This window comes from Myiozetetes cayanensis, unplaced genomic scaffold (genome assembly GCF_022539395.1).
Source record: "Myiozetetes cayanensis isolate MyiCay16 unplaced genomic scaffold, myiCay2020 scf10, whole genome shotgun sequence".
NCBI lineage: Eukaryota > Metazoa > Chordata > Aves > Passeriformes > Tyrannidae > Myiozetetes > Myiozetetes cayanensis.
In genome coordinates this window covers 20,717,809-20,735,458 of record NW_026086605.1, presented here as the reverse complement: position 1 = coordinate 20,735,458, position 17,650 = coordinate 20,717,809, and the positions used below count along the sequence as shown (strand labels likewise).

Sequence of the window (17,650 nt, the reverse complement as noted above, 5' to 3'; positions counted from 1 at the left end):
ATCTGTCTGCATTAAGTTTGCCTACCTCTGAATGTAATAATGCTTTGTCTTGAAACAGTCTGATAAGGAGTATAGTCCTATTCACACCTAGCACATGAGGGATTGGATTTGAACTGGACCTTTAGGTAATGCTGTGATAAAAATACTGAAATATGAAAACATTATTTCAGGTAAATGCTTCATCTATATTTATCCATACAAAAGTCTTATGCTGAATTCAAGAACCACTGAAAGCTTTAATAGAAATGAGTTGTATCTGTCACGTAGAGCATGTGTGTTTTTCTTCACTTTACTCCAGTTAATCCATAGAAGTGAGAGATTTGTCTCTTCTTGTAATTTCTGGTAATATCTGAAAGGAGGGAAGCAGAGATTTATGTGTTGATGTCTCCTGCTAGGCAAGCTACAGTAATCTTTAGCACATGACCATGTGTTAATGTAACTTTCTAAATTATTTTTAGATTCAATTAAAATCTGTTGGCTGTATATGTGGTAGGTTCCCCAGGGCCAAGAGCACATAACTCAGGGGTGTCCTATTGTACAAGAAACCCCATCCAGCCCCTGACTTGATTAGTTTCTGAATTTCCACAGTTGTATGTTCTGAGCAACGAAGACTTGTAGGACCCACTTAATTTTTATGGAGAATAAACTCTGAAGCTTATCTTCTTTTTTTTTTGTTCTATATCTTGTTGTTTTTCCAGGTAATGAGAAGCTTTTGGCACTCAAATCTTTGCTAACCTGTTTTACAGCTTGCTCCCAGATATTTCTTCAGAGTTTTCACCTTCACTCAGTGTTCTAATATGTTCTGTGTGACAAAATAATTTTCAACTCTGCTGATTCTGATGTTGGGGTAAAAAAGTCAAAGAAAAATATGTGAACAGCAAATTTGTGTTCTCATTAATGAGTAAGAGACAGAGGGTAAAATGGTAAAAGATTTATAGAGAGTATTATTTAAATGTATGATTTTCTGCTTGATGTGGGAGTGACATTTTAAATGAATTAATTTCATGAAGAATAGAGTACTAATTATCTGTAATGATATACTTTGATGTGGACACTATGCATAGAAAAACTGTCATCCATGAAGTAATTAAAAGGCATAGGTCCATTTTTCTTTCAATATATGCAGTATTCTCATTTTTCCCAATTTATTCCTGTTGTGAGTCAGAATGGCGGGGGTAGGAGAGAAGGTGGGATTCACAGAAGTAAAGGAATCACTAATGATGCTGTCAGAAATCAAATGGCACTGGGAATCACTTGGATCTGTATTTCTCTGTTACCCTTGCTAAATTATTTTGTAATCGGACAGATGAAGGCACGCTTTCTGGTTAGAATCTGTATGGCTGCAAGTACTGTCATGGATCAGATTCCATGATGAGGGGCACAACTTGGATTTACAGCAATAGAACTGGGACCTGGACTAACTGCATTTGAAATCAGTTATTCTGGATTGATGCAGCAGTAAGTGGAGTCTCTGCTCTTAAATAATCATGTTGTGGTTGAATTGGTGTAAATGTTGTCTGGAATATTCCAGGAGAGTATGAAAAATAAATGTCAAAATCTGATTGTTTTCAGGTGGAGGGACTGAGTACTTAACTTAAATACTTTTATGGTGATAAAAGAGAAAGCTTTTATTGATTATTAATCAAGTTTTTAAATGTTTGAAAAGGAGACTGGTGGGTTTAGTTCTGTTTTTTAATTGAGAAAATGAGACACTGTTCTCTAATGCAGTGATCGCAGAAGGCTGGGAATAAAGCTCAGATTTCCTGAATTCCAGTTTCTCAATGTGCTCTGTGAGAATCTGAGTCTGCTGAATTATCTTGAGGGAGGAAATATCATGCTGAGTTGTGATTACTTAGCAACACTCTGAATGGGAACATCCTAAAAATTGGAAAGTGAGCGTCATCAGAAAATCTGTTTTTCATAAAGGCAAATCTGGAAGATGTGTGGATAAATGTTTTCTAAAATATGGAGGGGTGGGGGAAACATATCCATTAGCTTTCTTTGCATCTTACAGTATTACCAGGAGCAGGATGTTGTCCATGGTAAATTCCACATGCTTCTGGGTAATGTCTTATCATTGTGTAAGCTTCTACACAATGTTTCCTGTATCCTGGATCTTTCCTCAGTGTTGTGTCGAATTTTTTTTTTTCTTCCTGAAACGTCTGTTTCTTATAGAAAAGAGGAAGACTGCTGTAATATTCTCCCCAATAGATCATGTGCTGTGAGAGGAGATGTGTTAGAGCTTTTCATGTGACCAGCGACTCTTAAAAAAGGCGTTTTTGTGCACATGAAAGGATTGTAAATAAGAAACTATCCAAAAATAAGCACAGGTTTTGGCATGGACAAGAATACTTGGCAGGAAGCTTGTCTGCAGATAACACACAAGACTACTACTTTAAATGTTGGCATGTGGGGGTTTTGTTGTTGTTTGTCGTTTTTAATAAGATCAAAAGGTTTCCTGCAGTTTTTGACATGATAATTTGTATTTGAACAGTTTAGGGGGCACATTTGTGTGTAATTAAGTTTATGGACTTGTCCAAAATCTCAGATCACCAGCTTCTACACCGAAATGGCAACACATGCATCACATCCTCAGTAGCAAGGGAGAGCAGGCTGTCTTAGAGCCATTTAAAATGCTTTTCTTTTATATTTGCCAAGTTCTTCTATTCTCTGTAGGTTTTAATGACTCAGACCTCTGAAATCTCTTCCATACATGGTTAAAGTGTAACTGCTGGTTGGGGGTGGAGTGGAAGGATGGAGGGAACAACCTACTGAACTGATAGAATTTTAAACAAACTTGGGTGGTTTTCTTGAGACAGCATTTCAGTCCGAAGTCATACATATATATTCACATGCAGGGCATTCCTCAGCCTTAATTGTGCTGACAGCTAGAGGAATTAAGTATCCATATAGAATGAGTACAGTGTGTAGCCTCTATGCTCCATCCAGGCCCATCTTCTTAACCGGGATCCTTTGAATCTTATTTCTACAATAATTCTTTAGCCTTTCTACCTTTGTCCATCTTTTACACGTGCTATTGAAATAACTTGTTTGATATCACCATATTTTAGTGGTGGGAACCCTGTGCATATCTATCTTGTTCTCCCTTTAAAGTAGCTTATCACAGACAGCATTTACTTTTTGAGCACCTTGGTAATGGATAATCAACAGAACTATTGGATCAAATGTTGTATACCATTTCTATTTTTAAGATATCCTTTAAAATAATTTAAAGATTTCTGTGTGACTGAGCCTTCTTCCAAGCTAGAAATATATTCAGAGGGACTCATTTGGTCTAGTGCTCCATGTCAGGCAGAGTTGCCATACTGCCTCTGCCATAAGCCTGTTGTGTCATCTTGGTCGAATCATCCAGTTGTGGGTAGAATTTTCAAAGCACACAGCAGTTATGTAAATCCATCCCTATTCAACCTGATGAAGGCCTAATTCTTACTTCCACTAAGACTCCATTACACTGCCTGGCAAGGTCAAGATACTTAAAACTTGGCTTTTTGCCCAACCAAAGGAGTATAAAGGGACCCCATGGAAATGCAGATCTGGCGCTGACAATTTTTCCATTGACTTCTGTGGAAGCAAGATTAAAAAAACACAGCAGCATTTTAGTAATTTCAACTTCAGCTTCCATGTTTTCCCAATGTAAAAATAAGCCTACTATCATGTACCTAATTCATAGAAATGCAGCAAAGCTAATTTAATGTTTGTCTGCTCTTTGAAGATGTCCAGTGCTGCCTAAAGTGTCAACTTGCAAAATTAACTTGAAGTAACTTACTGATCAGTGAAAATTTTTTATTGTATTTTATATCTCTCTGAGAAACATCCCCAAATCCAAGTAATTTAGTTTAGTGAGACAATGTGTTGGTCATGAATTTAAGAGCCTGGAGTGTGTTGAGGACTTCTGATGCTCAGGGTTGTGTCGTTGCAGGAGGGAGTTTGGTCCCGTGTTCACCACACTGTAGGTCACGAGACTGTTGATGGGAGCCAATTGCTTTCTCTTCCAAAGCTACAAGAATCTACCAGTTGCTCAGGGCATTTTGTAACAGATCCTTGCAAAAGTTCAAAAGGGTATGAGGATCACTGTCTTCTAAATGTCATGTATATTTTGCAGACTGATAATGGAGTGTTTTGTTACCCTGATAAACTGCCTTTTCTTCTCCTGTTGACGTTCTAGAGCTCAAATTAATGTCACACTGTAGCTTGGGGTCATATCACTCCCTTTGTATTAAAAGTACTAACACAGGTAAAAATAAAAATATATTTCAAGGGTGCTCACTACATGAGCTGAAATGGTTGTTGGATAAATTAAGAGACTACAATATTAATTTAATTGGAACACACATACTAACAGATGCCTACAAACCCTTCCCTGCGAGAAAAATCTCTGCCTACGTAAGTGACTGCCTCGCTGTCAGTGGACTTGCTTAGAAAAGGCTGTTTGTGTATGAAATTACAAAATCAAATCCTAAATAAAGAATACAGCATGGTTATTCTCTGCAAATTGGGGGAGGGGGGTTACCTTGAAGCACAGAGCTTTTGACATCCCTTTAAATAGATGAGTATGGTGCAAAAATGTTCATGGTCTAAAATGTTATTTCAGGAAACAGCTTGTTCAGTTTTCATTCTATAGTGTTGTCTCTGGATTTACATGATCAATAGTGTACATCTTTCATGGACTTAATATGTATTTCCTTGGTGTTGTAAATTTTGTCTCTGTCAACATTGGAATCTATCAACAGGATCTGCCAGAACACATTATTAAATACAGCTGATATTGACTATTCCTGGAATGCAACCTGACTTTACAATTAGAGAAGGCTAACTGGGGTTTGTTAACACAGGAGCAGTAAAGCAGGTTGGAAATGAGTAAATCAGCACTTTTCCAATAACTGTGTAGCCGTCTGATGAGAGAAGTCCTCACCATCTCTGGTGTCCAGTGCAGTGTATATTAAGCAGCTTATGTTTAAATGCATTATACTTTATTGGCTACACTGTATTACAATTGATACAGCTGGCCAGATGCCCCAGTACTCCAAAGATGATGTATTCAGAGAGACCAACAATGACTAATCACCATCCTTAGGACTGTGCTTTTAGCCAGGGTGCAAACTTTTTCATCTTAGGACTGTAGACCCTAATACAGCTTTTAGAAAATGGACCCTGACCTCACCTCTGTCAGTGCAGAGAGGGATGCCAGGATTTTAGTCTAATTTGAATGCTCAACCACACAGCCCCCACGGGAACTTTGGGGAGGTGAAAGTTTCATGTTATGAAACTGCTGTTTTAGCATTCCAATCCTGCTTTCACCAAGGAACTGTATGATATGGCATTTGGTTAGTTATCATAATGCCATGAGATCCCAAATGTTCCAGCATAGCCTGGTCTATATTTTAAGTACAACCACTTTTCCAGCCTGGGATTGACACCTTCAGCTGTGGTTTTTGCCCCAGTATGGTTGGCTTCAAACAATCTCTCTGCCAAAACACAACTTTAAAACTCACAGATTTGAGTCTGTTACAAGCTGATGCTACTTAAATACTGTATGTACTGTTCTGGTGGGAGAAGAAATCTGCATGGCTGTTGCTCCCTTTCCTTTTTTTTTTTTTTTTTTTTTTTAAGGATTAAGCATCTCCATGTAGCAGGGAATGAGAGCAGCCTGTCAAATGGGGACTGCTGCTTGTGTGCTATGATCCAACTCTACCTAGATGTCTTGATCTTGGCTATTGCCAGCTGAGGCTGTGACAGAGGTGTTACTGCTGTGTTTCCTGAGGGAAGCACCTCACATACCTCTGTACAAAAACTAGATGTCCAAGCTCTTTCCATAGCAAGTAGAGAAAGAAAAGCACTGCCACGTGGTGATTTGTTCCAGCTTATGTGCTTGTTGTAGGACAGGATTTCTTGTCCTCTCAAAGCCCTTGTCACTCATCATTGACTGCAGAGGTAACTGTCTAGATGCTTGACATTTTGCTAATTCCAGTTAGGTGAAGTGGATCCTGCCATTACTATTTATCTCTCATGTTTATTCACTTGGAAATGTTCATGTTTAGAATCATTGGCACCTTGAATGAGGATTATGTTTTTAAAAGTTCCTGTATGTGTATGTGCTGATTTGCAAGAGACACTGTGGCAATTTGTTTGTTTGTTTGTTTGTTGTGTTTAAGTTTTTTTACTGCTGGAAAGCATTTGGTGGCTGGTCATGTTGGGAAATAGAAAGTACTGGATCATGAAGAGATAATGAAAACTACAGCTCTCTGCAAGATCCAAAATTTCTGAGAACCTAAAAATACAAGATTTTTGTGCTACAAATGCTTCAGGTGCATGATGTCTTTAATGGTTACTTGGAGCTGAGTGGGATTTTACCGTTTTGCACATGCAAAGCTATTAACTAGGAATCGACAGTTCTACTCTGAACACATAATTGTTGCAAAACCTTACTGTTATGAATTTTCAAAGAATGTAAGTATCCGGAGGAAGCCAGAGGTGAAGTTAAATCTGTTTAGTGAAGTCCAGTGGCAGTTGCCTAAGTGGTGTGCCTCTTCAGTAGCCTTCTGCAATGCTGCTGACTACATCCTTAAAGTTACAGCACAGAGTTAAATAGTTACAGGGATAAATCCTTTGTTTGTAGCTTTTTGAAACCTGTACCTGCTGGTATCCAAGCTGTACTGGGCTTTCCTAAACATGTAGAATGCTGGGAGACTCAGTTTATCATCCCAGCAAGAGGGCCAATGTTGTGTTTGAATTTTGTTGAGGGTGGGAGGAAGGAGTAAAATACTGTGTCCCTGTCTAGTACCAGTGGTGGATTTCACTCTGTTGTCTGTAGTACTGCTTCACTGATGTGACCTAAGCTGTTTCCTGGTATGGAAGGTACCTTCATGCATGTGTGATGAGTTCCTCTTCGTGAGGCACTGGGCAGATAACTTGTTTCACACAGTCCAGTGAAGCTATAATATGGAGATGACTTCTGTTCGCTCCTGGACTGGTTTCAAGATCCTTTTGTCAGAGCAGTTATTATGTAGAGAGTGACTCTCTTCAGTCATCCACTTTCTTCATTATGTTGTTTACGTGCTTCTCTAGGCATTCTTGTGGAGTGTGTCTGTTGAAGGGAGTCAACACTTCACTGTATAAACATATTAATTAACTCCTATTATCTTTATTGTAGACATGAAACCCCAAATCACTTTGCTTATTTAGAGAAGCAGAGCCTGGAGAGGGCTTGCTGTATTATTAAGGATGCTCTTTGTCATTTCAGGAGTCTACTGACAACTGACTGCACTGTAGACTCAGTTCGTCAGGCCACTTGTGGCTTTCTTTGGGACTTTAGACAAAACATCCTGCTGGTGCTTCAAATTTCTCTCTTGACAGAGCAGGGATAAGTCTTGCTTAGTCATAGCAAGAGGGACTTCTCGGCTTAGAGTTGCTATGAAGTTGCTGAGATGACATATGTTACAGAAGTGTATCATTTTGTTGTGACTCAAATGCAGCATTGCTGTTCCCCTTGTAATTATCTTTCAGAAGAGAGTTCCAGGACTTCAGCTCTGATAGCAGTTCTCTTACTGCAATCTGGGCAACTTCTTGCTATTTGTAACAGCATAGTTTCCATTTGTCATGACAGACTATTTCTAAGCTTTGCTCATTAGTTAGGACTGGAATATATCACTTTATTTGTTTCTGTAGATGCTTTCATCAGAAACCAAGTCCAGATGTAGCGGGTTGGCAGTAGATCAGGTTGAACTACCCGAGGTTTTGCTGAGACTAAATAAGGCTTAAATATTTTCATTCTGTTTCCTCTTCACCTTACTTATCATGCTGGCACTGACAGAAGCAAGGCTGCTTTCCTGAGTGTTGATCACCCTTCTGCATCGTCAGTAAGTGCTGTTAGCAGTGTTTAAAATACAAGTGACTTGTTGATGCAAGAGAGAGACAGGGGTTTGAATAGCTAACTTTCCTTGTTTTGGCAAGCCTATTAAGATGTCAAGTGGCTCCCACAGTGGACAGGATTCTGAGACCTGCAGTAGCACAGTCCTGACATTTGGAACTGGCAGCCGGCCCTGAAGGTAACAGTGCACTCAGTCTGTTTTCACAGTGATTCTCCTCACAGGTCTATATCTGGTAATAGGCTGCCTGCCGCTGGCAATTTGCATGGAAATCCCGACTAATTGCCAACAGCGTTGTCACCTGTCACAAACAATTTCTAGTCAAATACTGCCACTCTGCTACTCTGGGCAATTACCACGTGTATTACAAGATGTATTATATTGTCATCAGTAAACAACAGCATTAACTTTTGACTGTAAACAACAGTACTGGCTTTTGCCTTCTGCTTCCTGACGAATGCTGGTGGAAGCCAACTTGCTGCAAGACATGGCTACCTCTGACCCACAGAAGGCATCCTTTGTTTTTTTGTGTGCAGGAGCCAAGAATGAGGAATGGTTTACACTTGGAGTGGGGGGTGTGACAAAATACTGCTTCGAGGGTGCTGATGTCCCCTGAAGGGCCTCATGGTGAGGCAACTGACTCTAAGTCGTCCCCTCAGAATAAAAGACAAAACCTCTCAACTAAGATCTTGGAGCAATGAGGGCTTTATGGAAAGTGCTGTTCTAACTTCTAGCAGTTGAGTTAGTAAAACAGCGTGACTTGGCATCTAGTTATAGAAGTGATTGGGGAAGGGTATCGCTTGCCAAATATGCAAAGCGTTTGTGTGATTTACTTCAGCAAAGTGTGAAGTACATCCTACTCAGTCTGAGCTAAGGAGGAACCCTGGGGCTAGGAAAGCGCAGAGTTCTGAATGACAAATGGAGAGTGGAAAAAGCTGTAAGCCCCTGAGGAGATGCCTTGTCTCCAGCCTGTGGGGTGGCAGACCTACCTCTGGAGTGAACCCCTAGAATAGTTCTCTATGCGATACAGTGGAATGATAAGATTTCATAGGAGCCGAAACTCACTTTCATCTTCTGTTTCAGAAGAGCTCCTACAGTGTTTTGTTGAACACAGAATGCAGTTGAAACTTCCAGATGTGGTTTGAGCCACTGCTGGTTTTCTGCTGATAGAGAGGTCTATGGTTTGTGATGCAATTTAGTTATGCATGAAGATAAAATGTCAGCTGTTTGTTTCTGTAAAGCTATCATAGGAAACATCTCAAACATTGCAAGCTAGTTAACTGCAGATACTACTTAGTTACCAGTATCAAATCTGTTGAATCATCTATGTGAGGACTTTTGACTGAAAGCTGTAAGTTAGAATTTGTCCTTTGCTTGTCTGGGGTTAGGCTTCCTGAATGCTTTCCCATGAATTATACAAATAAAAGTAGAACAAAACAGGCCGGAATACATCCAAATTTGGTTCACAGAAGTAACTGGAGTAGAAGTTCTTTGCATTGCAGAATTCTGTCTCTTTCTAGGAAACACATGTACTAGAGATCTCGGTGAATCAGTCTTCTCTGGAAGATCTCATTCTGTACAACTGAGATAACTCACTCTCAGATATGTAATCTAAACCACATTCAAACATTTAGTCACCCATCTCTTCACAAAGTACATGCAGCATTCCTCTTTCTTTGTTACTACATGACAATTTTCTGATAACAAAGCAAGAGAGGATTAGCTTCTACAAGAAGTCAGGTCCACGAGAACATTTAACTGGTACACTGTGACAGAAATGTGTGCATACTGTGAATGTAAGTTATGGAATAACTGCACCTTGTGGACACAGATCACTCCACTTCCCTCATTCTCTAAAAAGTAACAGCAGAATCCCAGTACATGGATATAACTGCACTGACACAAGCTTGGTAAAGTTAGTAATGGATCATGCTTCGTATGTCAGCAGATCAGTTTTCATTTCATCAGCTCCCTCCTTTAGCAAGGGTCCTGGTCTTATTCCTGTTAAACAAAGAGCTGCTACTTTATTGCTTTTGACATGGGGCTCAAGAATTCACTCACATAAAAATGCCTTGAAACCAATGAGTGCTTGTTATAGAGTATGCAACATTCATCTCCTGAACACAAAAGGTTTATTGTCACGACGTCATCAACCAGACAGAGAGGTGTGATAATTGCTGGATCCAGGAGCTGTGGAAAGCTGTAGGCCTGGTTAAGAAATTCTTCCAGTTTGGAGGTGACTTTGGGGTGAAGCTGAGGCTCAAGAGACAGAAACTGTTCATGTAGTTAGCTCCATGGCATGTATGTACCTGGATGGTCTAAGTAATGGAACTTCTATTACAGGACCTCCTTAGACTGTTCTGTTGATCCCCACTTCAAAAAACATGATGTGTCTGGCTCAATAAAATGTGGGAAATGGGGTAACATTTTTAATTATTGTGAAAGTTTATTCAGCTTCTTTTGGCATGTAATACAACTGGGACTATTGTAAAATATATGAACTCTGGAGGGTTTAGAATTAAACAGTTCTCCTTCTAAAGTTTGAACATGTTTTAGGAGCAGAATACATTGTCATGAGCACACATTGCGAATGACAGTATAACAGTTCATCACTTTCACTGGGTACAGGCCTCATAGATTTTAGCAGTCAAGAAACAAAGAACTGAGCCTGAATGCTTTGTGCCTCTTGATACTGATCTTTGGAATTGGGATATCTTCCTAAGTAATTCCAGTCCTGTCATGCTGGGAGCGTCTCTGTTTACTCCGGTTACAGGGAAATGTGGTGAAACAGTGCTGACTTACGCTTGCTGAAATCAGGAGCACAATGCAGTGGAAGTTCCCAAGATCCTGAGAGCTTAGCTATTGGACACTCCATGTCTTTGTTAGTGTTTGAACATCTGTTTAGTAAGTAATCCCCAAGACAAGGGAGTACCTTGCTCTTTTCAGGACAAGATTAATAATGTTTGAACAACTTGTTGAAAATGTTTTGGCCCAGCATCATTATAGCTAGCTGAGCTGTGTTACAATCAAGCCAAGCCCTTTATTATCTGAATGGATAGGAAAGAGTATTTATTGTATTGTAGATAAATACAAAGCAGATGAATTACTGATCTTCTGAAACGTGGGTCAAATTTACTATGAAGTCAGGTTCAACAGGTCTTCCCTACCCTTACCATCCAGAGGAAATTGTCTGCATGAGTCAAAGTATTTTCTGCTTCTGAATGCATGGTCAGGCTCTGTTTAGCAGCCCCTCTGCTAGGGCAGGTGAGCTGCTTACATAAGTGTCTGCTAAATTCCAAGCCTGTGTTAAAGAAGTGCAGGTGTGATAGATGATGGATGGATGAAAGGATACTTGTTTCTCCACAGCACTCATTTGGTCTAGCTGATGAATTTCCATGAAGTCAAGGTACAGATTTCAGTTCTAGGGTCTGAAGGGGAAGAGGCTCTGTGCAAGATCTGGCACAGGGTTAATAGAGAATTCATCTAACCAAGATGTGCTCTCATAAATGGCAGCACTATCTGAGGCTGAAGTTTTGACTTATTAAATGTATAAAGATTTGCAAAGACATCAGTAAGAGTAGCTGGAATCTTATACAGCACTGAATAAGAACAAGCCAAGTTTGGATGTCTGATGCCAAATAAGTTACTCGTGTACTTCTCTCAGGTTTTAATACTTTTTCTTATTTTTAAAAATGAAAATAATGGAGTAATGTCACCTCAGGACCATCGTAAATATCACAAGACCATTGGAGAATTTTGTCTTAACCTTACAAACAGTATCCTCCCTCCATTTCAAAATTCTGCTACCATATTTGACTGTCCTGTCTGTGCTATCCTAGACATCTTTGCTGTTCTCATCAAGCACACGGCTTAGTTGTGTCTTGGCGCCAGTTTGTAATCTGCCATATCTTTTGTCTCTGATTTTTTTTTTTAACGATAAGTCTGAAGAGTTTATAGTTCATTTGAGTTTTTGTGAGGTGTCCTCATCTCTCAGTTATTTAATGACCATATTAGGGAACCTCTGAAAGCCCAGAGAATCTAGTTTATAGGATTAGTTCTGAAAGTTTAGTGTGCTTACAGAATTTGAAAAACAACTTGACTTGATGGCCTGCATTTTATGCAAAGCTGTAAACAAGAGGAGAGTAATCAGAGCTTGACTGGTTCACAGATACAAACATTTTAATAATATCTCATGGGAAATACAAGAAAAGGCCAGTTATTCAGATCCATGGATAGCATCTATTTTGGCAAGTGAGCTCTTGGAGCAGGTACAAAGATATATAGGTCATACTGTTGTTGTACCCTTTCACCATCCTGAGTGACATGTTTAAAATGTGAAGGGCCAACATGCAAGTGCAGGACAAGGAAGCATTGATGTTCCTGTAGACAGAAATTCTGGGGGATGTTCTGTGCAAGCTGAGCAGATGTGCTCCATACTTAACTGGTTACCATTGTATCTCACATTCCATGTGATATTTAGCTATGAAGTGTATCTGTCTCTGCACTTTCATAGAATCCCAATGAATTGAAGGACTCTCAGTGCAATACAAGGTTGTTGTGGTTAATCTGTTAAGAGGTATGTGGATTTTTAAATATCACTGCAATCTTCCGGTGCCATTTTGTTTGCTGTTTTTTTCTGAGCTTTTGATAATATTTTTCAAACTTACTTTCTGTAGCCACAAAGACACCTGAGGTTCTTAAATATTTATATGGTGCATTAATTTAAAAAAAAAAAAAAAAAAAGGATTAGCCCTTTAACCTGATGGCTGTACCTGCTTTGCAAGACAATGGAGGCATTGCAGGTCTTCTGCAGTGGAAGTACAGTGCTCACTTTTGCAGAAAGTGCAGGTAGTTATTGGCTCTGAAAGATGATGCTGACAACCTGGGCCTTCAGAGGCAGAAAGGAGGGTCTTTAAGGGGAAGTCATGAATGTAAGAAGCAACCACTGCCTTGGCCTTGTGTAGACTTATACTAGAAATACCCACATGAAACACTTAATTGATCTCAACGGGGAGATCAGTTGAGATCAGCAGCCTTCCTTGTGCCCAGGAGAATGGTGCTGCCATAGCTAGGAAGCAGCTAGCTCAGAGCTTGCTTGTGTATCTCTCTGTAGCCCTGCGTTGTGCAGAGCAGGCATTCCCAGAACGTCATTTTTTTTGTTTACTTGAAACCTAAGATTCCTGGCTACTGCACGAGCTGCAGACTTTGCAGAAAAACCCAGCTACTGTGGGAATTGCAGTCAAAGCACAAGAGTTGGCATGATTGCACCTTCTGCATTCAGTTCACATTTGACGTGCTACCAGTTAGTGTCCTCTGACTTCACAGGGAGGGAAACCCTCCTGCGAGGCAGGATCGAGTTCTGTTTCATGCTGCCACAGAGTAAACTGTGAAAGGAACAGGAGTCAAGGAGAACTATTGCTTTGACACTTGTGCCTCTTTTCACTCTTCTCACATTTCTCTGGCTGACCAAGGCACATCCTCCTGTGTCAGGAGGACACAATTTCCCATCAAGTTCATGCAAGGTAGATGGGAAAGCAGTGTCCCCTGCGACATTCAACTCTTTCTTCTCTTGAGCTTCTGAAATTACTGGACACCATGTGCTTCAGTGCTATGAGGCTGAAGAAAACCCCTGATTTTGTTTAGGTTTGGCTTCTTCCTGCTATGCCAGACACCAGGCAGAATGTAGCAGCAGCCTGATGTGTTTGCTGCTCTGGGTCTCATTGTGCACAGGCAGACGTCACTGAACCCCGCTGTGGGATCCTCAGCTGAGCACAACATTGTCCTGCCCCAGCACCCACAGCGCTCATGTGATGGTCAAAGGGAGAAAATCATTCTGCTTGACAGCGGTTCAGCTTCTTACTTTTTGACTTTCCCCCCCTTTGTTTTGTAGGCCTCTGCATTAAAGTAGGATCAGTATTTCCCAAGAGTGAATGCCCAGAGAACAGCATGAACTCCTGTGTTGTATATTCATAGTATTGCAACTTCAGATGTTCTTGATTTAGCATGTGAGTCCCCCCATCTCAAATTAAGCAATCTCTGTCATGTAAGAATATACATTAGAATTACTTTCCTTTGCTTTCTGGTTCTGATCTTTTTGATTCTTCAAGTTTTTCTCTTCACCATGAGTGTCAGTAATTCCTCTTTTCCTTTTTTTTTTTTTTTTTTTATTTCTTTTATTTTGGGATTGCTTTTTTATTTATCTTGGATGAAAGCTGAAATTCTCATACAATCTCTCCTTTCCATCAGGTGTGAAAGCATCAGGCTTTATGAAAGCATCGCACATTGTAAGAGCTGAGAATACCATTCTAGGTATGCAGTGCCCAAGGGTGTATCAAACTGGGAGGTGACACTTTGTGCTGTGCCCATTCTTAACTGACTGGGAGATTTTATATGGTTTAGAGAAACTCTCATGTGGGCAATTCTGAATGGGTTCAAGCTTCGACAATCCCCCAGGAGATTTTTGGTAAAAGACTGAATGTTGTTACTTGACTAGAGCTACGTGTGAAGACTTCAGTATTTTTGCAATGATGTTTTGGAACTATTTCAGTTACTCTAACAGTGGAATTTAAAAATCTGGGCCGTTTTTTAGCATGGAGGCTTTGTTGAAGACAGGATGACTTTTAAAGCCATTATACGAGAAATTAATCTCAAATCTTGTGCACTTCAGGGAGGTCTGAGTATGAAGACCAAAGATGGAATTTTTTGGTGTTCATCTTCATTCACAGGAGCAGGCTGAGTCACAGCTGGGGCAGACTTTATGTGGAGGATGCTTGAGCTAAAGTAATCAAGTTGCTGCTGTGGTCCTTAGCTTCCCAGCTCACTAAAGGAGTAGAATTAGTGGTTGTTTCTATCAGACAAAACTCCAGCTTTGCTTACTGGCATTGGTGCAATCCAAAACCATTGAGACTCTGAACCATTTCTCCCCTGTGGTCTGAGCATCCATCACACACAAAACCATATAAGGGCCAAGTAGGAATTTTACAGCCTGTTTAGTTCTAACAATGACTTAGAAAGGGCAGGCCCTGCCTGAAGGCACAAATATGGGGCTGCAAATGAAAGAGAAAGGTACCTTTGGCTTGATTATTCTTGTAACTCTTCATGTAGCTTTCCCAGTTGTAGCTATTATTTATGTTAATATAATTGTCTAATCATTTTTAAAAGCCAGTAAAGCTACTTCCCTACAGTGTTCCCTCCTTGCCCTGTGGTAATGAATTCCTCAGGCTGATTTTATGCCACCTTTTAAAAATTATTTTTATAAAATAATCTCCATTACACTTAATGCCTTTTTATAGCAAGGAACAGGATAAATTGTGCATCCCAATCTTGCCTCACAATTATTCATTCATTACTTGACTTGCAGCCTGAAATTAATCAGCTTTTCTTCTTTGCTTCCATCTTTTCCAGCTAAATATTCCTCTAATCTTTCCTTGTAACCTCAATGTATATTTGTCATTTTTAGTCTCTTAGGCATTGATTTGATTCAGTTGTCTAATCTTACAAGGTTCCTCAGTATTATTTAATTTATACATTGGTTAATGAGTCAGATTTTCTGGTTAGCTGCTCCAAGAGTCTGCCTGATTGTTTTGTGGCTGTTGCCTGGATTGTTATGAATCCCAGCCCAGGTAATGATGTGGTCTCAGGACTTCCACAGTTTCCACATACCTGATTCAGGGCTGCTGCTTCTGTTATTCCCTTCCTGTGCTTAAGATATGAAGGAATTGTCTTAAATCATGTTTGTGAGGCCCTTCCACCATAGGCAGGGTGGTGTATAGTCCAGCAGCAATACCAGCCTTGAAATTGTCCCCTCTGTTCCCCCTTCAGCACCCTGTAGCTGTACCTTGCATTTAGAAGTAGTTGTAACTTGACGTCCTCTGGCCCAAACACTGATCTTCTGACAGCTGCTGTTAAATAAAGTTTAGACTCCTAGAAGGGCTGTCTGAGCAGAAGTTTCTTTGTAAGTTTTTTTTCACCCTTTTTAAGGATGCCTTACTGTTAGCATAACCACAATCACACACGATGTAACTTCGCCAGCTGTTTGATCACTTGCAGGGTTCAAGCCCAAGATACAGAGCTGGAAGGGAATCTAATGAGGATTTGTCTTATGTTGGTTACAGTCAATTTCCTTCCATTTTGTATAAAGACATCAAAACAACATGAGGTTGAAAGAAATACAAACCATGAATTAGTTATTTAGAACAGGAAGCATTCTGATTTTCATGTAGATCAAGAGCCTTAGCATTTGCCCTTTGTTTTGCCGAGAACAGACCATGTTTTCAGGGTCTGAGTCTAACTTCTGAATTACAAGAGCAACAAAAAGAATTCAATTTTTAAACTCTCGGTGGAAAAATAAAACAGGCATGTGTGCAAACAGGACAGGGCTGTGTAAGCCCATTGGCAGACAGGGATAGAAGCAAGCAATGTGACTTGCTTCCATAAGACACGCTTGCAGTTTCATTGCAAGATGGAGCTAATGTACAGAGAAAGCAGACGGGCATTTCACATCAATTACACAGCTCATGGACAGTGTGGCTTGTAGCTTTTCTGTGAGCTGATAGTGACCCCATGCAGTGCATTGTTCCTTTTCTCATTTCCATCTGTTCAGTGTTTCAGCTTCTCAAATCATTAGAAACCTGCTGTTGATTTTTAAGATGTGTCCCGTTTGCCATAAATTTTATATAGTGACCTCATACTGGCAGAAAAAAAAAAGATTTTGAGACACCTTCCGCCCAAAATCTACCCTTAAATAAACAGAAGATGTTCGCAAATCACAGCAATCTATTTATAGCCCTTTGGGAATGCCTGAGCTGAAAGATAATCACCCCCACCTTCGTGGCTGTTGATCTCTGCAAGGTAGATCTTTTTTTTCATGGGAGATTTCAGCCACTTTATTCTTTGTTCTCTATATTTTGATATATGTTCCTCTCCCTTTTGGTATATGCATGGCAGCACCAAATCTTAACAGTTGTGTCTATCTTTGCCCAGCATGTTGTGATTTCATTCTCAGGCAATGCAGTCTCTGTGTTAGATCAGACAGATTCTGCCCTGGCAATGGTAAATCTGCCTGACGTGCCCCATTGCTTCTGCAATCTATGGCTGAAGCTTCATTCCACTGTTCGTTTTCTCATTTCCATCTGTTTATCGTTCCAGAGTTTCCTGAATAATGGAGACACAGTGGTTGCTTTTGAGATGTGTCATAAGCTTGTTATAAGCATCTTTTTTTCTTTTAATAACCCCCTTTGCCGGACAGTGAAGCTGGAGGATATGGTAAGGGGAATTGACAACTTATTCCAGCTGTTCAGCTGAAGCAAATGCCAGTGGCTGTTCTGCGTGTTTCCCTGCGTGCTGTCCACATTGATTTTCTATTATTCTTGGCAAAAATACAGAGGCCTGTTACTTAAGCCACTGAAAATTAAGGGGACCTCATTGCTTGAAGTGTTAGAACAAGGGAGATTAGGGAGATGAGGCAAATAAGTGCTTTTACTTTAAAGGATTATTGATATAAAATCTAAGGCAAGAAACTTACTCCTGTTCTCAATTTTGCATGCTTCACCCTTTCTGCGTTCATTGAGGTAAAATTAATTACCATAGTTGTTAGCTGTGAAAAATTATATTCACTGTGGAGTTAACTCATGTGGCTGGATTTAAAGTCCCAGCTTTATTTGCAGCTACCCGATGTTTGCTTCAAGCTGTGATAAACATCTTATAACTTAGGACTCCAGGTGATTTGCAGAGAGGTCAGGTAGAAATAAAATGCTGTCTTCCTG

At 40.0% G+C, this 17,650-nt stretch overlaps 1 protein-coding gene across 6 annotated transcripts in view; it reads left to right on the top strand.

The window, feature by feature from the left end:
- SORBS1 (sorbin and SH3 domain containing 1) overlaps positions 1-17,650 on the top strand; it is a 167,375-nt gene that overhangs the window by 57,900 nt on the left and 91,825 nt on the right. The window contains exon 1 of one of the 6 annotated variants that reach the window (XM_050305550.1): positions 1,237-1,458. The exons of the other annotated variants lie outside the window; for them this stretch is intronic. The gene's annotated coding sequence lies outside the window, so the exon portion shown is untranslated. Of the gene's footprint in view, positions 1-1,236; positions 1,459-17,650 lie in introns of those variants that run through there. 6 annotated transcript variants of the gene reach the window in all.